Source organism: Homalodisca vitripennis, chromosome 6 (assembly GCF_021130785.1).
Source record: "Homalodisca vitripennis isolate AUS2020 chromosome 6, UT_GWSS_2.1, whole genome shotgun sequence".
In the NCBI taxonomy this organism is placed as follows: Eukaryota; Metazoa; Arthropoda; class Insecta; order Hemiptera; family Cicadellidae; genus Homalodisca; species Homalodisca vitripennis.
The window spans coordinates 32,385,028-32,406,337 of record NC_060212.1 but is presented as its reverse complement, the minus strand read 5'-3'; the positions used below and the strand labels follow the sequence as shown (position 1 = coordinate 32,406,337).

At 35.6% G+C, this 21,310-nt stretch overlaps 1 protein-coding gene across 2 annotated transcripts in view; it reads left to right on the top strand.

Moving 5' to 3' along the window:
• The first annotated feature begins 14,470 nt into the window (after nucleotides 1-14,470).
• Nucleotides 14,471-21,310, top strand: part of LOC124364219 (CD109 antigen-like) — a 128,742-nt gene continuing 121,902 nt past the window's right edge. For both annotated transcript variants that reach the window (XM_046819536.1, XM_046819537.1), the window contains exon 1: nucleotides 14,471-14,602. The gene's annotated coding sequence lies outside the window, so the exon portion shown is untranslated. The remainder of the gene's footprint in view (nucleotides 14,603-21,310) is intronic.

Genomic DNA, 21,310 nt, shown 5'->3' with positions numbered 1-21,310 from the left:
AACAAACAGACACCGTTTGGTCTTGAGATTTGTTTAGTCACTGCAAATACCAATCTAATTGGAAATGGAAAAGGTTTAAATTGAATTGACACATCTGTGGGTATAATAGGGATCCGTGGTAGTAATATATTGTCACTTTGGAATGGAATTTAAAATGACAGCTTCGACAATGTTTTTCATTAATTTATTTATAACTAAACATGTGACGTTGCACAACCATGGTGGGTTCAAATAACGAAGCAAAATAACGAGAGATCCAATCTTTAACTGTAAATTATATAGTGGCAGCCTGGTAAATCTAATGAGTTAAAAAACTCTGCTGGATAATTAACAGCTTCGGTGTAATCACAAACTGTGTCAATTGATTTGTATGTCACCAAGTCCTAGGCAACAACTGTTATATCTTGAGATTCAATTCGTTGATGTCCACATTTTTTACTGCTAAGATTGCCCTTTCTGACAGCTTTTTTGCATCTATAATATTAGGATTAGAATATGTAGAAACAGTTTTGAGTAACTGTAACAAAAATAAAATCATCTGTTGCGACAGTTCTAATATTTAAAGTATGACAAAAAATCAAGTTAATTTTACAAACACAATAATTCAAGTAAGTGCTACACATGCATGTATGCTTTGTTATAGAGTGATCTAACTTTCAAGCTTTAAGTTCAACAAGAAATTTATTTTAAAGACAAATATACATCATAACTTAACCCCTTCAAATAGTGTTTGGCTATTTAATACAAGAAGCTGTCTCGTAATTGCGTTTTACAATGTGCAGGCACTTTAAAAATGTGTATCTTCTAAATGTAATTGGTGGACTACCCTTATTACTCAGGGGTATGAAAAATAGGTAACAACCTATTCTCAAACCTACCAAGTGTATATATGAAATTTCATCAAAATCGGTTAACCTGTTTCAGAGGAGTAAGGCAACTTTATATATATATAAAATAAGATACAATTTGTAAACAAATTTTTTTAGTGGGAAAATATTTTTATGGAGTTGAGTGTTGTTGAGATAGGTTAAATTGGTTCTTGTCTACCTTTTTTATTATTAACTTAATTTTTAGTTGTATAAACTTAAGCTTAGTTGTAGGTGAATATTTACATATATTTAGTATTTTCTTCGGTTGATTAACTGCCACTCTCGTATTAGGTAGTCTATGTTTGCACTACAGACACTCACATGTTGTATTCGCTCTCAATAATTTAAAGTATAATATTAATAAAATTATAAGAATAAATTTTCTTGAACGCTTTATCCTCACTAATAAGTCGTTTTGAGTTGATGAGGCTCTATTTTTGTAATATTTTCTCATCAATAAATTCACTTAAGGATCTGACAGGATCTTCTACAAGTGTGCGTCAACTGTTTATGGAAAGGTCCTAGAGACTTTAAACTTGGCACATAGGTTCCTCTTGGTCTAACGAAGAACCCTATTGATTTTGACATCAAAAGGGAGCCCATCTGGCTGTCTGTCAGTTCATCCGTGTGACAACCCTTGATAGAAAAGTCCTACAGACTTGCAACTTGGTACTTAAGTTTAAGTTTCTTTTGATACAAGGATTTCTGGATCAAATAGAGTAAAGTGGAAGTCCATCCACCCATCTATCTGTCTAAGCTGTCTCTCTTTCTTTACGTTCTGTCAGTTCTTGTGATACTTTTAAAGGACATGTTTTAAAATTAGTCATGAATAAAAAAAAGCAATATGTATCATGTAAAACATGTTATTATAAAGCTATGTGTATGTATGTTAATTAACAAAATGATATTGTATTAGCATGTGCTGTGACCGCTTCGACGGAACTGCCATGAACATTGCTAATATAAATACTCAAAAGTTAAATAAAGCCTCAATATCTAGGTTAATTTTGATAAGATCTTCATGATTTTGTACTCAAATATTCTTAATGGAAAACAGTAAATCTAATATCACGATTTTGTTATTTAATCTTTTGCATACTTAATTTATTTATTACTGTTAGGCAAAAAAGAAACATTGGCTATCCAGTGACTGACCAAATTGATTACTAATTACGATTGGAAATGACTGCAAATGAAAACAATGAAGAAACTTGAAGATTCATGGCTCATTCTGATACCTCGGTGCAGTTAGACCAGCTGATGGTTTATTTTTAACGAAGTCTAACACTTTGTCAGTGGTCTTGGAACTATGCTTGATCGTGCTTTCTTAAAGCAGTGTATGAAAGGTACGTAAAAAAGAATGGTAGAATCTTTTATAAAACAACAAACCACATTTCTCTCTTTTATTGTTAAATTTGCAACAAATCAATCCTTTTTTAACTGTAATCTGTTGTTTCGTTATTGTATTCCCAATTATCCGGATTCTCATTCATCCGGTTCACCTCTGGTACCAATGCATCCGGATGAACGAGGTGGTATTGTACATGTATTTGTGGATTCTTCTTTAACTAAGAGAGGTAGTTTTTATAACATAAATAATAGTTCTTGGACAAAGAAACACATGTGTTTTTTTTATCAGAAACCTCCATTATTTACTCAAGTATAATTCTAGGTATCTGTGGAATACCACCTTGAGGATGGCTTGGTATGGTTTCTGGCAAAGCTACTACTCCAATACTGGTTACAGTTTGCAAAATGGAGTTGCTATTGAAGTTTTGTTTTCTTATTCTTTTTCATTTTTTCGTTAGGAATTGTCCAGAAATAAAAAACATGAAGGGAGCTTAGCTTTTGATATCCTTCTTGAAGCTGAGGATACCTCTCATAGTACTTTTCCAAGGATCACAGTAGCGTCTGTGGATCTTATAAACTGGAACAACATTTAGGATAGGAAGGTTTCAGGTAGAGCCTACCTCCTGCTAAGATTCTGTTACCCCCTCCACGAGGAAGGTGGTAAAACAAAAGAGAGAAATGTGGTTTGTTGTTTTATAAAAGATTCTACCATTCTTTTTTACGTACCTTTCATACACTGCTTTAAGAAAGCACGAACAACCAACCTTCCAAAAAACATACTTTGGAAATAATACAGACTGCAACTGACTCTGACTAAGCTCCTCTTTTGTATTGACAGTTCACAAGAACAAATAGTGGGGGAAAGTAGCTTATCGCACAAGATACTTCAACAAAAGTGCTCACCTGAAGCCACCTAGGCAGTATAAAAATAATCCAGAATATCCAACAAAATAAATAAACATAGGTAACTCCAATGTCTGAAATGATAATCCTCGGTGAACATGGACTAAAACTGTATCAAATTGAGGTGCACTAATAATTCCAGGATATTCTCTAAAAGCACGCTGTAGTAGATAAGAACACAAAAATGGAGGAATAGCATATTTATGTGGTAGTAAGACTGGTGTACTCACAAACCATTGAAATAAACCAGTACTGTGAAAATCTCCTTTTGAGTGGGACTTATGAAAAATGTCAAAACATGTCCTAACATTAAGGACATTCCCGAGTACAAACTTTGAAGAGACCCTTGACATACTCACAAAAACTATTGAAGACTTGAACATAGAACATTCACTTATTATACTTATCGGAGATATCAATTTAGACATGTTAAACTCCAACAAAAATAAAACCATGCTGGCATGTCATAACATGCATTGGCTGACTCTACCACCAACGAGCATATCTTACAACATACAATCAATAAACCATACATATATTGGGTTTGCATAAATATTAGTGATACAAATTGGTTGCGTTTACAGTTGACAGATTATATACCCCAACTCCTAAGTCCATACTCAAGTAGAAGTTCTGAGATCAAATACTATGAATAAAGGATACAACCTAAAAATCTGAGGGACTTAAAATTATTGCTCTCGTAAGAGACATGGGGAAATTTACTAGAAGTTCCATTTGTAGATGAAGCATACAACTCACTCTCCAGATAGTCTTGGAAAGTTGAATTTAATATATCCATAGATAAACAGAAAACCTCAATAAAATACCATTTTGCTGATGAAACTTTCAAATTTAAAACGGCCACAAAGACAGTATGAACTGATAAGCAATAAACATATGAAAGGAGCAGTAATACAGAGATTAAGGGTCTATGATCAACAACTAAAAAAGCTCAGAGATCCAAGGCTATATGGGAAGTGGTAAACAATGCAAGGATTAAACTGAAATAAATGCTTACATAGCTTAAACTGAATATAAATGGACGTATTTATTGGCAATTCACATATTTAAAGCAGAGACAACGATGTGTGATAAAAAATATGGTAAATAATTTTGTAGATATTTAGAAAAACTTGCATCGAATTCGATTTAATCTCCTAAAAAATACTGTCCGTGGTTAGCGATGCACTTATTCCAACGTTTAATCAATGGTTAGAAACATTTCGGAAAGGCTTTAAGCTGCTCGGTCGCGGAACTCTTAAAGTTAGGAATGGTGTCAAAACGTTTTGCTTTAAGTACACTTTTAATTTGTGGGAAGAGCCGGAAGTTGCGTAGTGCTAAATGGCGGATGTGGACAGACAGGAACACTTTCGGCCAAAAACTCGCAAATAAGAAGCGAGGTGACACGGCGAATTGTCGTGATGAAGAAGTAAGCCATTAGCCCATTTCTGGCCTCTTTCTTCGCATGTAATTTCGCAAACGTTGTAGTATGCCCCTTATAGAATTCAGAGTTCACAGTTGTTACCATTGGAACGAACTCTGATCGCACTATGCCCTAACTATCGAAAAATCAATGAACATGATCTTGATGTTCGATTTTTACTGACGTGTCTTTTTAGGGGGAGGAGATGCACTGGGAACTCTGAATTTCGGTCTCAGGGTCATATCCATAGATCCAACTTTCATCTCCACTTACAATTTTGGCCATGAAGTCCAGACCTGCTTGTAGACAGTTCTCCTACTTTGTGCAGATTGATGCATGATTTTCTTTCTGTTCGTCACTCAAAAGTCTAGAAACAAATTTTACTCGTCTCATTTGCAAATTATCGTTTAAATTGCTTTGAGTAAAACCGTATGAGATGTTAAGATCTTTCAATAGCTCTCGAATAGTATTCGCCCGTTTTAGTAAACCATTGTTTCTACTTTTTGCACATTGTCGTCTGTTTTTGAGGTTAAGGGGAGCACTAATGTTGTATTATTTCCATGGTAACTGTGAATATTTTGTGCACAGTTTTTTCAGTAACTACTGGAGATATTTGAGCCAAATTTTTACCATATATTCTTTACATATGAAAGTACACTTTAACACAAGGATTTAAAAATAAAGCCACTAATAAAAATTTAATTAAATTTTAAAATTTACTTATATTTTTCTTAAATATAACGTGTTGTTTTATTTTATAAATTTGGAAACAAAAAGAGATAATGCTATTTTCCTGTGTTAAAGTGTGCTTTAGTATGTTAGGAATAAGTGGTAAAAATTTGGTTCAATTATATGCAGTAGTTCCTGAGAAAACTGTGCACCAAGTTGTAAAATAAAAACATAGTTTTCGGAAAAAAACTGAGATAAAAGAGAAGAAAACACAAAATATTTATTTACAGTACCTTTGGCATCCTAAAACAGGCCAGCTCCATAGCTTGGATCATCAGGATCTTCTTCAGTGTCCTCCAACCTTCTCTTGATCTGTCTTTTCTTCTGCCTTGCTTGTTTTTTCATTTCAGACGAGTTCCGTTTAGAAGCTTGTATTCGGAGTTCATCCATTTTCTTCATGCTGTTGATGTGTGTTTTCCCTATGTCATGCCTAGCTTACTTATGACTTTGCACTTAGTGATGTTTCCATCGTTGAAAGATGACACATCATCATAAACTCCAAAATGTAGTAGAGTTTTCAGTCCGACAAACCCGGTTTTCGGCAACCTCGACCAAATCACAGCGTTCACGCTTTCATGTCGGGTTCTGGGTCTTCCCGTGCAGACATTTCTTCAACAACTCTTTATCTGTTAGGCTTTTAAACACAGGTTTGATAAACTCCATAATGCAAGGTTGGTACACTATTCTTATGGGAATAAGTTTTATTTCCTATAATAGACTTTTGGTAGCCGCACCAACTAGTTTCACTCTTAGGGCATAGTCCATGGTGTGGGTCATCATCAGTAGACAGCTTGTGATAGTACATGGCCCAAATGTCTTTTACCATATTCTGTACATTGTCAGTGTTTCTCCTTATGGCTAGGCCATAATAGGTCTGAAATCTGTCAATGACAGCATTAGATAGCCTATTTTTGCCACCCAAACCTTTACCGTCACTAAGTTTTAAATGTTTGTTTTCATTTTTCAATTTTCTTAATCTAGTACCCATCCTTTTCTGTACATGTCCCAGACATTCTAATTTGCTGATTTCACAGTCTGGGCCATAGGGATTCATTTCTTTCACGGTAGCAAACCCCTTAGAATCCCCATCTCCAAGGTACTCAGTATAACGTACGTTATACGCACTTTTGGACCGATTAAAAATTTCTACTGCCCCTGCACCTCCATCCCTCCACTGGAGCCTTTTATAGTTTGCAGTGCATTGATTGGCTATGCTGTTCTTTGTTGGGGCATTTACAATATTTGGACAGTATTGAACAGTCAATTACCTTGCCAGTGTCAAAGCTGGTGGCAGTAACAACTCCATTGAGAGATGTGTGGGCCTTTCTTTTGCCATGTCCCGTCGAGAGCCACTGCCAAGTCTCGAATCCCATTATTTACAACTACAGCTTTCCTCCACTGCATCTTTCATGCTTCTGAAAAACAAATATCTTCTGCTACTGAGCCCAAAACATCGTTATAAGACTCAAAAATGTGTGGGCGGAGGGGGCAAATTCATTATTCAAGTAGAGTTTGCGCAGATTTTATGACCTTTGCCAATGGAGCGAAGGCCATACACCAATCGAACATTACTCTCATACAGCTTGGAATTGTTCAGCTTTTTGGATGATTTGAAATCATGCTTGTTTGAACAATTTTTACAAAATATTTCAAGGTTTGAGGCCAAACCAATGCTACTAACTAATCGTACTTCGATCCCCGATTCGCCACAAAGCGAACAATCCACAGACTGAGCTAAAGCGTTCACACAATAAAGATAAATCTAAAACTATATTTTACACTATTTACATTAGAATCACTGTACATGCTATATACATCATCCAGATCACCAATCTTCTTTTCAGAAGTACTTTGTTTTTGGTTCGAGTTCATCAACAACCTGTAACTGAGATGTGCTAGGCCTAGGACTATCCAATGTGTTAGCCTACTTGAATTAGGTTGTCACTTGGTTGAGGAGGTAAAGGTAAGTTAGCTTTAGGAATACCTACATTTTCTTCTTTTTTGAACACAGTATTAGGTCTTCTTGGTCTCCTTGCCATAATTGAACCATAAAACACAAAACAACCACTGAAAAAAGAAACCACAATAACAATGTTTTGACTGAAATGTAAACAAACAATACAGCAATTAAAGCCCACTACACAGTTCTCACTATTACAGATGACACTAGTACAGGTTAGCCAACAGCAGAAACTGAAATCATTAGAGTTTGTAAATGAGTTGCAGTACTATAGTAACGCACAATAACAATGTTGCTTGTCGTTTTGCGCGTCACATCATATCTTTAAAAATTATTTATGTGCATTTTCCAAACGTCTTTTCATCATGTGTTATATATCAAAATGTCCGCAATAAGTCCGTATTTCATAAAAAAAAATTAAAAAATAAAAGTCAAAATTTTTAGTTTTTTACCCTCGTGCTCCCCTTAATGGACGTCCCGATTGCTGCTCGTCTTCAACCAATTCATTTCCGCTTTTAAATCGGCTATACCACTTTTATACAGCTTAAGAGTTACAACATTATCGTCATACACAGGTTTTATCATTGTCATGTTTTGAAACAAAACAAAATGTAATGTTAATGCGTTGTTCGAAGTCCGTGATGCGCGACAGACAGGATAATCACATCACTCTAGCGGGTCTGGCAGTCGACTGACAAGCTCCAGCTTGTTGAAACCTGTCGCTGCCTGTCTCAGCAGATTACGCTATTAGGCAAATTACGTCATATGGATCTAACGTTAGCAGTTGCCGCTATAAAAATGAATTCACCGTATTTTTTATCACGCCTCTTAGATGCACAGCGAAAGCTACCTTGGGGTTCCAATAGTTTTAAGTAAATACACAACTACAATCAAAACAACAGAATTAAACCAGAAAAATGTTATGTACCTTAGATAAAATTGATAATTCTACCATAATAAATATGATTATTGAGCTATTTTGTTTTTGTCTGAGCATTAGCAAAAAGGGCTGGAACATTTTTATTTGAGTATGTCTATCCATACGAAATTTCAACAACGAACTGAACTATAAACTTAAAACTTTGCATAGAGGTTCATTTCATAAGCAACATCGATTTAGGTGATGGTACATATCACTCCATGGGATTTGGCTTGATGATGAAAACGAGAAAATCGGAGTCTAAATAAACGTATAAACAAACAGTACAATCATGTGACATTTTAACAAGACAGTAACACATACAGCCTAATGAAATGAGCTGTATGCTTTAAATTTTACATGCAACCTCAACAACAATTGACGTGGCGTACTTCAACCTTGTATTAGAAAAGCTTGTACCGTTATTTAGTTGCATTATATATTCGTAACCCTGTTACTCGTTGCTGGTTAGTATTATTTGTCACTGATGTTCTTGGAACTTAATTCTGTGCGGTATAATAACCTAATTGACACGCGTCATGTCCTTTTTTCGTTTGTTCTTTAACTTTGTAGCCGTTCGCGTGCCTTATCCGCGAAACCAAGTAGTCTCAGTCCAACTTTGATATCACCGAGTCCTAGAATTCTTCTTTGATTCAAACTCTCTTTTTGTGACTACAGCTGCAGCGTCGAGCCAAGATGGTGACGTCGCGGTGTAGGAATCGACATCAACATGAAGGGAACTCATTTTAAAGTTTTATTTATTGATTCCAAAGAACATCGGAACTACCAGGCGTATCCCCCAAGATATCATTGTAGTTAATTACCACTCTATTTAGGCAGCAACGTGGCAAATCTGAATTTTATTCAAGCAAAAGTGGTGCTTGTAGGTTTTATGTGCCATTATAAGTAAACGTTGCTACATTGAGTATTTATTACTACGATCTCTGATATCTCCAACCCCATGTGTTTCGTCCATTTTGGTAAAAGCTTATTCGTAGCTAAGAGATCGTGTTTGATGAACCACTAGTGCTATTTCATCAGCACTTTATCTTCGGTAAAGACTCGGTAAATCATAACCGCAATGATTTGTTAGTTATCTCCAGGCCCGTGCGCATGGGGGGGGGGTTTTGGGGGTTCAAACCCCCCCCCTTGAAGATTGGGATATATCATATTGTTTCCATATATCAGTTTAATTGTGCTATTGAAAAAGTTTTTACTTTGTTTAAAGAATGAGTTACAAATGTATTAAAAGTATGTAGTTTTACAATTTTATAATAAACTCATTTTCCATACGTATTAATTTTTAATCTATTACTTATTTAAGTTTCTTCTTTTTTATTTCATAAAATAAGTATAGAACACCCCCCCCCCTAAATACAATTCTGCGCACGGCCCTGGTTATCTCCATACTAATTGGTGATAGTCATGGCACGCCAATAAATCAACGCAAGAATTCGATTAACCCTAGTGTCAACAGCATACAGTCGTTATCGAGTTAGGTTAGGTCGGGAATCGAAGACGTGATGGGGCCGGTTCTGGGCGATTTAGTCGCTGAGCTGTGGTGCGGTAATAGTAATCTTTATTGCAGGAAACAATTAAAAACAATGTTATTGCAAGCGTTAAAAAAATTAAAGGCCAAGTGTAATAACTAATACAATCTAACTTTAAGTAAATAAAGAAATGTTAATTTAAAATTATATTTTGGGCACGTGCAACCTCTCGTTGGTTTCTTGATTATGGCCGACTTTCTTTGGACATCAGAAGGGAGTATAAGAATTACTTTATTTGCTATTCAAGACCATCACAGTGGTCCATCGCTACTCATCAACTGAGTGAAATGCTCTAGACACCAGGAAGCGTTTTAGTCAAGATTTAAATTGTTTGGAGTTATTGACGCGTTTGATCTCTTCAGGGAGCTTATTGATCAATTTTACACCAACTTGAGATGGCAAGTATTCAAAAGTAGAAGTTCTGTGCTGTGCCATGCGAAAGTGTCCCGGCCTCTACTTCTGCTTTAGTGTAGCTACGTCGCTACCCTGAGTGAAACACATTTGAATGGGTAGTATACGACGTCAAGAATATAGAGGCTATCAATCCAAGCTCCTCGAAGGCCACTTTACACGAGTCTTCTTGGTACAATTTTTTAAATGATTTTGATAACTTTCCTTTGCCTTCTACACTGTCTATTAAATTTGTATCTAGAACAGCCACTCCACAATCTCAGACCATGATTTAATATGGGGACTTATAAAGTCAAAGTAAGCTGTCTTCAAATTATCCAAGAAACAAACTTTTTCCAAATTGCGACATTAATGCCTGAAGCAACCTTTGAATATACACTATCGATGTTAATGTTCCATGTCAGCCCTCGATCAAGGTGCATTCCAAGAAATCTGGTGAATTCTTTTTCTATTATGGCTTCACCCATCATTACAATTAGTCGGATTTAGTTTTCATGTTGCCGAAGACAGAAATTGATCATGGTTGTTTTTGGAAAATTTATTTTTGAAAATTTTTCTAACGTAGTCTATGCATTTAGTTTTTCAAAGTCTTATTTCGAGATATGGTTTAGATTTTGATCTGGTGCAGAGAGTCATATCGTCAGCATACTGAATCATCTATCCATCTGTTAACGTAGACGATAAATGGGGCTGGCCCTAGAATCGATCCCTGCGGGACTCCATAGGGCGTTTTAACTTTGCCTGACATGGTATTCGCGATCAGCACACACTGCTCTCTATCATTTAGGTATGACGAAAGTCATTTGTGAGGTAGACCACGAACACCGCTTGACCATAACTGGTGCAACAGTGTTTCATGATACATAGTGAAAGGCCTTTAAGAGGTCGAGAAATATGCTAAGCACATGTCCCCGCCTATCCAAGCCACCGATAACAGAATCAATTAGACTCGTGACAGCGTCATTATTCGATTAGTTTTTGTCTGGATCCAAATTGTTTATGAGAAATAACTTCAAGCGATCAAAGGAATATTTTGCGTTTTCGAAAATTTTGCTGCAGACCGGAATAATGGAAATCTGACAATAGTTACTTGTAATATAAGGATCATTCTTTTTAAAAATTAGAATGACTTAAGCTGTTTTCAAAGCGGGCGGGAAGACGCCTTGGGCGAATGACAGGTTAATACATTTTGAGAGTGATACCGAAATGTGCTTAAAGAAGCGCTTAAGTAACCATAGACATCCCGTTGATGTCATCTGAATTTTTCAGCTTTAACTCCCGCACAATACGGGCCAACTCCTCTTCGTCCACATGGGTCGGCACAGCAACCGTGGAGTTAATAAACTCACTTGCCACTTGAAACGGAATATCTGTTGTTTTACAGTGTATTTTGAGCTTCGGTCCTAATTTTTTAGGCTTGTGTTTGATTTTTAGTATTTTTAATGATATTCCACGCACTTTTAGGAGCTTTTTTAGTATTAATTAGTTTATTTTTTATATCTCGAGCCTTGGTGGCTTTTAGTTCTTTGCAGTAATTTAGCTTGTGGTAAAACATGCAGTCGCTCTCGAGGGGTCATCATTTCCTGCTATATCCCGCGCCTTGGCCCCTCTTTTGCAGATCCAGATCGTTTGTGTACCATCAGTATTTTAAGCCACAATCCAACCAGAATTGGATAAAGACACCACCATCGTGTTGCGGCCATACTCTCTAGTTGAGATCGCAAGAGATGTAGCCTACATTTCACCCAAACTGTGTAGAGAAGGCGACATTAAGATTCTTCCAGATTTCCGTATTGAACTGGGAGCTGCTTTTACACATAATTTATTCCAAAGGCAATTAGTAAATAGTAGTTCTTCTAGGTTAGTGAAGTGATTGAGATTCTTAACTTTGCATCAAACCAAACTTGGTGCTTGGAACTTCTTGGCCTAACCTAAATAATTACAGCAAGTCCTTAATCATCCTTGGGCATTGGGAAAAATTCTGCTTTCATAAATTTAGTATTTTACCGCTATTATGGTTCGATAATACCAATAGTATTACCATCAGGCTCTCTCTGAGGATAATAATAATCATCCCCAAAAACATCATACCAGTCGTTCACTAGGACAGAGAGTTTTGACCGTCAATAAAGATCCAAATTCATTACGAACCAACTTTTAGGTGGTAAGTTTTCTCATCGGTTTTTTTTTGTTTTTGGAATGTTTTGACATATAAGAAATAAGGCAACCTTTTATTTCGTTTTGGAATATCTAGTATTTTGTTATTTATGATTTTTGTAAAAAAATGTTGTTTTTTGTGATTATATCCAATATCTGTGCAATCCATCGTAGATTGAATTTTTTTATTTATCGCATATGTACTATTTTTAAATCCCACTAAAAAATTGTTCTATTTCATTTATTTAAACTTCATAGTTAATAGAGGAATGGAGGACCTTCCTCCAGAAGAAGAAGTAGAAGTTATCGAATCGAAAGGACACAACACAGATTTAATAGAATTGAAATGGTATTCAAGCTTAATTTGCAGGAAGCAGATTCAAACTAAGCTACCATGGAACTGCATAAAAATTAAGCAAATTTCTTTTTCTTTTTATCCTTACAAATTTGAACCAATTTTAAAAGTAAAAAGTAGTTTGTATTCTAAATTTCAAGAATTTTGATCTATATACTAAAATGTTTTAAAAAGATATAATAAAAATGTTCTACTGCTAAATTTATATTTGTAAAAAAATTAAGAAATTGCAGGTAGTCACTTTTTATTGGTTGTTACGTATCTCGTTGATTATTTTGAAATTCGAGAGTAGCCCATAAAAGTGTGGTGGATACGATATGAAATTTAGATAATTAATGAGAGAAAAGTATTTAGTTATTTTTTCCGGCAAGGTTGGCAATGGACTACATGTGCTGCAACAACCTTGATTGAATTAATAGGCTGCAGTAAAAAGATACGTTAATAGCGTAAATGTAAAAAGCGCGGGGATTTGAGACTGTTCTTAAAATATACAAAACCTTGAATCTAAATAATATTTTATCCAACTATATTTTATGAACCCTATAATAGAGCCTATACAAGACAGTATATTATACAAGCCCAGTGAAAAAACTAATTGATCTATGAGATGCAAATATATTAAACCTGTTCCTACTCATTACAGCCAATACACACGGTTTCATAACCTCAACACAAAACATCTGGACTCAAATTTAGTAAGGTAAGTATGATGTGCTTGTGAATAACTTATCATTCCTGCTACTTAGGAAATGTAGTGTCAAGTTTTCCCATACAGTTTAATTTGCATTTGAAAGCAAGCTTATCTACTCATGTTCGTGAAAACATTAGGCACACAATACATCAGGATACGTTACTGTGTTGTAGTTGATTTCTGCTTTGACCTATTTTTTCCCGATCATGAAGATTTGTGTAGGAACGTAATGTGTCCACGAACCTGTTAGCAATTAAATGTTTGTGTCCAGTAGATAGGCCAAAACTAAATAGAATTTAAGATTCTGTTCACAGTGACATTGACTGGTCTGGAATAGTTTCTTTTTATTTGAGCCGTTTTGAATACTGTTTCCATAATATGTCTTTTTAACAAGCTAACTAGTTTTGAAGTTTACTCAAAAGTTTTTTGAACTGCGTTACACATTTGTTGAAAATTAATATTCGCAAATGGTTAAATTTCTTTAGTTCATATTGAAATGCTTTAAGTTGGTAATTTTGGCTTCTAAAAACCTCGACATAAAAAAGAAGGGCCCTAGAACATTGAATATAGAAATTTTTGCTACTAATTTATACTTCTTGGGTGTTATTATAAAATATTAATCCATGACTGCGTATGGTACGTTGCCTTTTCTTTCAATTAATTTTGACGATCATTTTTATTTCCTTGATACAGTTTCAATAAGTACATTTTTCATTTCATTTATTGAATACTTAATGATTTGAGTTGACTCTCAGCTTTCTTAGATTAACTCCTTGTCTAAAATCGAACGTTTGGATCCAAAGAAACAATGTAAAGAGTTCATTTTGGGCTTCTTCGTCGCCGACTTCTTTGCATCTCTTCATACGGACTTTGACTCCAGATTCCAGGAGTCAAGTCTGTGACAGCGTCACATTTCAGACGCTGCACTAAACGGAGGGTGAAATGGAGTTGAATTCAACATTCGTATTGAATTAGCCCTTAACACCACAGCTACGTTATTTGACACGAGTTAGGAAGTCGTCACAGTAATGAGCTGTGTCACATGCGTCACTTATCTCGGACCAGATCTCACATACACGCGAACTGGAGAGAGGAGGGCCGCACAGGAAGTGTACCTGTGAGGACCAGAGGGGGGGGGGGGGAAACTTCCTCCGCTCCGACCACCAGACCAGTTCCGTCGTTCCTTGCCGCCGCCGCGCCAACGTCAGTTCAGAGGTTATAGTGAGAGGTGAAGTGTGGCAGCATCGGTACGCGATTGTGTGAAGCGCCAGTGGATACTATCAAGGTATGTTTTGTTTTTACATTCTGCTCACTGGAGCTTCAACTTTATTTCCCATCGCCAATTATTACGGAAATGTTTGTGTTTTGAAATTTAAATTTCTTTTCTTGTAACGGTGATTACAAAACTGGTTAGGGTCAATGAAACGCAAACAAGTAAATATTGTGTTCTAGGCTGTCATATAGCATGTTGCTAATCTTGCGGGACGAAAATAAATTTCCCGATTCACTGGTACCACTAGGTACATAAAATGATTTGGCTGTATTTTCCGAACAAATTTCTCATCACTGGAGGAATTTGGATAGGCAGACATCATAATGAAATTATTGTTTTCGACTTATTTAATGAAAATAAACTGTTTATAAAATATAATTGAGTATTACTGCTTTCCATAGGCTGTGTTGGGTGTTAAAATTTGGTTTCTTGTAACACAGAACACAATTATTTTGAAAACGGCTCTGATTGCGAACTTTTGAAGATTACGACATCCAATGATGACTGTTAGAAGAATTCCGTGACCCGGATTTTCGGAAAACTGTACAAATTTCAGGCAACAAAATACAAGTCTTTTGAAAGTTTGTTTTAAATATAACTTGAGTTAAACACTTACTGTTTGTTGTTCGTCGTTTGTTTTTGTTGGGGTGGTACAATGTGTTTTCGGTAGTATCTGTTTTATTTGAACTACTGTATATTTTTAATCACTGTCCCTTAAGGATACCCCATGAAAACGGAAACATATAAAAGTATTTTGATTGTTCCATTAGGAATTTTAGTGAGTGGGGATCATCTTCAAGTCAAAATCATAAGAAAGGCGAAGATAAAGATGCAATTATTACAGTAACTATACGAAAGAGGAATGAAGGGAATGTCATAATTTTATTTACAAAACATGTAATTTATAACCCGTTATTATAATATTATAAAACATCCACATGCTTTGTCCTTAACAGTTTTTCACAGGCATAGTTACAAACTTCCTAAAAATGTCTACCTTCCATGTCCACAGTTCCTCGTGAAGTCATAATTTTATTTACAAAACATGTAATTTATAACCCGTTATTATAATATTATAAAACATCCACATGCTTTGTCCTTAACAGTTTTTCACAGGCATAGTTACAAACTTCCTAAAAATGTCTACCTTCCATGTCCACAGTTCCTCGTGAAGTCATAATTTTATTTACAAAACATGTAATTTATAACCCGTTATTATAGACTAATATTATAAAACATCCACATGCTTTGTCCTTAACAGTTTTTCATAGTCATAGTTACAAACTTCCTAAAAATGTCTACCTTCCATGTCCACAGTTCCTCGTGAAGTCATAATTTTATTTACAAAACATGTAATTTATAACCCGTTATTATAATATTATAAAACATCCACATGCTTTGTCCTTAACAGTTTTTCACAGGCATAGTTACAAATTTCCTAAAAATGTCTACCTTCCATGTCCACAGTTCCTCGTGAAGTCATAATTTTCTTACTTTTCCTGTGTATAGAGAAAGCATTTTAAGAGGCTTTGTCTCTGTATTTGTTTTTAAAAATTGACCAAACAAAAACCCAATTGCTTTACTTAAGCATTTTCAAAACGTGTGTTTGTCGATTAATTTTCAATTATTTTATAATTGTATCTTGTTTAACCACATGAACCTAAAACAAGACTGGCTGCTCATTACGAAAATGGCGACTAAACAAAAATACATTGCTAAGTCCAATTAGTTCTCATTTCGTACGTTGCCTGTGGTCAATACCACATCTACAAATTGGAATTGTACTACAATTATTTTTAATAGAGCGGCATTATTTTGAGTTTTTTAGTTGAGCACTTATTATGCTGCTGTTGGATTTTGTGTACAAAGTGGTGTAATAATTTGAAATATATTGGAATGGTCGTGGAGCGTGTTTATTTAAAGAAAACATTTTCCCAGACTAATAAGCCCTCTTTCGATTTTTTTTTGCTACTCAGTGTTTTATTTCGGTATTTGAAACTCACAAAAGGATAGAATTATGTGTAATGGTTTTGCAACTTAGCGAATAAACTTTACTCATCTGGTTTCACAATGTTGATCCTCCCTGGGGAATTCTTTTCTTGTGATCAGGCAAAAAAGGCTAAACATGAGGATATGAAATTTTTACAAATATGGCTGAACGCAGTGGTCTTGTGTATATACAATTTTAATTTTTTTTTTTTATTTTCAACATTTTTCTTAACTGAGCTCGGTTTCAAAATTGTCAAAAATGTCTGCTTTCAACGCCTATGTTGCATTCTTACAAAGGAGGCAACAATCAATTTAATTCTGCACGTCCTCATGAACCACTTGGTAGATCTTAAAATAAGGAGGCGTCAGAAATCCGACGCCTTAGACATTTAGGCCACCGGATCTCCCAAGTGGAGTGATCAAAAAGCCTTTGATAATTTTTCTGTCTTCAGGGAAATAGTCGTAAAGTAATGTAACTCTGAAATAAAAAGAATTAACCTAGCCAAAACATATTGTTCAACCATAGATAATAACGTATCCTTTTCCTTGTCTGTGGTCCAACCTTAAAATGCACGCACTTAAGATAAAATGATTAGTATTTAATGTTAGATAGTAGCTACTGATAACCACGGTCTATTTATATTTGAATTTATTAACTTCTAAGAATGCGCTCGCGTTACTCAAAAAACGAATAGTATATTGGCACACCAAACTTGCATTTTTACTCATATAAACATTTGAAATATTTTATACAAATTTAAAATATTTATTCACCAATGAGTGAGTACGCCGAAGGGGGGGGGGGGTTAAAAGAACGGGACTTGCCCTCCCCCAAAGAGCATTTTATTTTAAAATGATCACCTAATAGTCTATTTTTAACTAAAAATGTTTGCTGGAACTTTGAAATCAATCATAATCAAGTATCTAAATTCAAACATTATGACTACCTATTTTAATTTACGAAATAAACTGCACTGCACATATAATAATTCAATTTTGTTTAACACCTTAAATATGTTAGTTTCACCCTCAAACAACAACTAAGAAGGAGAGGTTAGTTATTACTATTCTACATGTACTCGTTACTTTCAGTAACCGAGCACAAAATGTACTCGTACTGATTTAGAATCATACGTTACAGAGTACACCTAAAATGGTACAGGTACTTGTTCCAGTTACTGGTACGTACTTCTAAACGAGTCCGAGTACTTTGTACTGAGTTATTATAGATCGGCAGCAATATTGATGCACAGTCAAAGATTGATTAGCTTCTATTACTTCTTAACCAGATTGCAAGATTGAAAAGAGTAAACTCAATGCTAATCGAGCGTGGGTTGTCTTGTTTACTAATTAATTGTCATCAATGAATAGCTTGATGACGAATTACGCTTGCCCAAGGACATATCATGGGCTTTGTACGCCCACTGATCTAACCTCCCACAATATACCTGTATTTTATTAGTCAGAAGTGACATTTAAACACATTCAACCTCATGTTATCAAGCCTTTCGTCAATGTTATGAAAATTAAGCTACTACTAGTTTTGTACATCGGTATAGGCATCAAACTAATATTGTCTAAGCCGCATGTTCTAGTACAGTCATCCACAATATGAAGGATATGTTTTATAAGTATTTGTAAAAAAGTTCAGTAATTTTAACGTGTCTTGTGATGATGCACTTTACGATTCGGCAAATCACAGAACGTTTCTCATATATGGAAGAGGGAAGGCTTTTAAACTCGAATAATACCTTGTTAGTAATATTCTATGTAGCAGAGGACAAACGAATTCAAAGTGCGTTCATAAGAAAAAAATGGTTGTTTACGAGATTTTTGACAACAGCCGAATTCTTTCAAAAAACAGAGTATTTCCTAGAGGTTATAAAATGAATGCTGAAGGTGCTTTTCTCATTTATGGCATTAAATATCGACACAGATATACCGCAGTACAGGGGGTTGTACACCAATAATAAAAATCTAGGTCTTCAGAGCTGACAATAATTATTTATTGCAACACTCTGATGTAATATAATTCCACTTTTCCTGGGACGAATCGATGACTATTTTTGATATTATATAGCCTTTAAAACAGTCCTGAACACTTCATTTACGTCAACTGAAAATTCCCAAATTAATTTCTTAATGAATATACTTCCTATCTATACCTTGACGACCACAAATCTAGAATCCACAAAGTGAGGTTAAATGTTCACCACGAAAAGATGCTGCCATAAAATCCTTGATCACGAAAATATGCTGCCACGAAATCCTTGACCACGAAAATATGCTGCTATGAAATCCTTGACCACGAAACCGCCTAAAACAACCCCCAATTAATTAGCTTTACCCTGATACATTAATCAATAAAATAAAAACTACTTCAACAGAATGACTAAGCACGGGCTCAGCTTTGCTTAGTTACAACTCACATTAATTACAAATTGTGTTGTTTGGCATGCAATTGAACGATAACAATAAGGTAAACAGCATTTGTGGATGTCAGCTCTGAATAATATTGTCCGTTACCAAAACAGCCATTTCGCTGTCAGGAAGTAGGAACGCTTTGTTTACGACTATTTCGGACATCGGTGTAGCGGTCAGCAAGGCAGGGCCAAGCGCACACGTAAACACGGGCTAAAGTTAGCTTATCCGCGCCCCATATGGTTGAGATCTTGCTCAACACTGAGTGCTGTGCACTGTTCCGTGCAACTTTACGCCATCACAGACTTTGCCTTCTACATTATAACCTGTCTTGAGATCGACCAATCTCGGAGTACCACAGCGCAACTTAGAAACACGACAAATGTACTCAAGCCGGCTCAAAAATTGAACAGTTTGAAAACATTGAGAAACGATTTCACAATGTACACCTGAAGTTGATAAATTCCACATAGTTTTGATTCAATATACTTCTAGGCACTCATAACGTCAAGATGCAGGTAAATAAGTAATAGCAGACCACAGGTATAGAAAAATAGCAATCCTCTAACAGTAGAACTTGCGAAAATAGCGTACTACTATCAAAGAATAATACGAGAAAACAAATAATCAAGAAGGAGCCTAATGTCAACAAAAGTGACAGCGTCAGATTATCGAAAACTTGGCAGTCTGTGTTAAGGAAGTCATAACTATGGCTGATTTGTCAGATTGATCGGCCACGGTAAAACAAAGTAAAGAATGTGTTTTACCACGCGAAGTTAAGGTTGTGAAGCCTTCTCTTACACTTAACCTGGGAACCAACGGAAGTGATTTCTGAACCACCACTAATAGCCAGCCGCTTGCAAGGACAGGATCGCTCAGCGGTCACCCACCCAAGCTGCAGCCACGCTCGACGTTGCTTGATTCAATTATCTTGCGAAAACCGCCGCGCCGTACCGTTTCGCTATGCCATTGGGCATTGGTTAAGGCCTAACCAATAACGGTAAAAGCCCAGCCTCTTTAATTCATCTGCGGTTTTAGTACTGGTACTGCCAGCTTTGGTTTATAATTTTGTTCATTGAAGATTGCTCTCCACAGAGAGGCCGAATTTTATCAAAACTAATTAATTGTGCAATGCTTCGAATTACTACGAATAGGAAATTTAATTGTTAATAAAGAGCACTTAATTTTATTCGGTATGTGGGATTGTCTACACTGAAGAAACAAGTGTTTTCGATAATTCACATATTGTTTTAAAACAAGTGGAACTCAATCTGGAACTGTAAAGACCGATTTTGGAATTAAAAATATTAACATCCACACTGAATATCTGACTTATTTGTAGATTTCAGTCGCCACAATGCGAGTTCTCGAGTTGGCAATTTGTATTCCACAAGACACGTTACATTATGGCTGAAATGTTGCCATCGATGCCGTCTCAAAGCACAATCAACTGGTAAGAACAGGACCAAGATGGTGTGTTATTTACTACATCCATTAATACAGCTAGTATTCGATTTAAATAGATAGAGGATTATATCTACATAAACCCTCCAATAATTTATTATTTCCATTTCTTTATTTAGTACTGTCTGAGCCAATAGCTCTCAGTGAGCAATACTCGCATCTTACTGTACACTAAGATAATGTTATGCATAACGTAGCTATGGTGGGTAGGGTTGATTCAATGTGAATGTTGAGTTCACCTCCAGTTCGTCTTCCTCTTAGTGCAGCGTCTGGAATCGACGCTGTCACAGACTTGACTCCTGGAATCTAGAGTCATGTCCGTCTGAAGAGATCCAAAAATTCGACGAAGATGCTCAAAATGAACTTGAAATTTGCATAATTTTATGGTTCGTTTATCCTTTAAAAGAACTCATGGAATGAACGAGAGTAGTTCTTCGAATTTCTATATTATAGTATACTCAGAATTTAAATAAGCTATTATCTCTAATTTAAAGATAAAAGTTTAAAACTTTGAAAATCGTAATTGGTTGTATTTTCTGAAAACATTAGATTTCCTCCTCCAAGTCTGCAACGCCGTGGGAAACTACACTCTTGGCAATACAGACAATTTGTTCCGTGTTTGTTTCCTGATTCCATTCACCATTTGGGTTTCCCCGGCCAGCAATTGCGGTTTTCTGGTGATTAAAAAACTCCACTAAATTATACGAACAGGTGGTTTGGTATCCGGGAGTACAGGGAAAATACGAGTGAATGATAAATTAAACTGCGGGAAGAGCCTAATCGTTAACAATTCCTCAATTAATAAAAAGGCTTGCAGGATCCATCCGGGTAAAGTCAGATCGATCC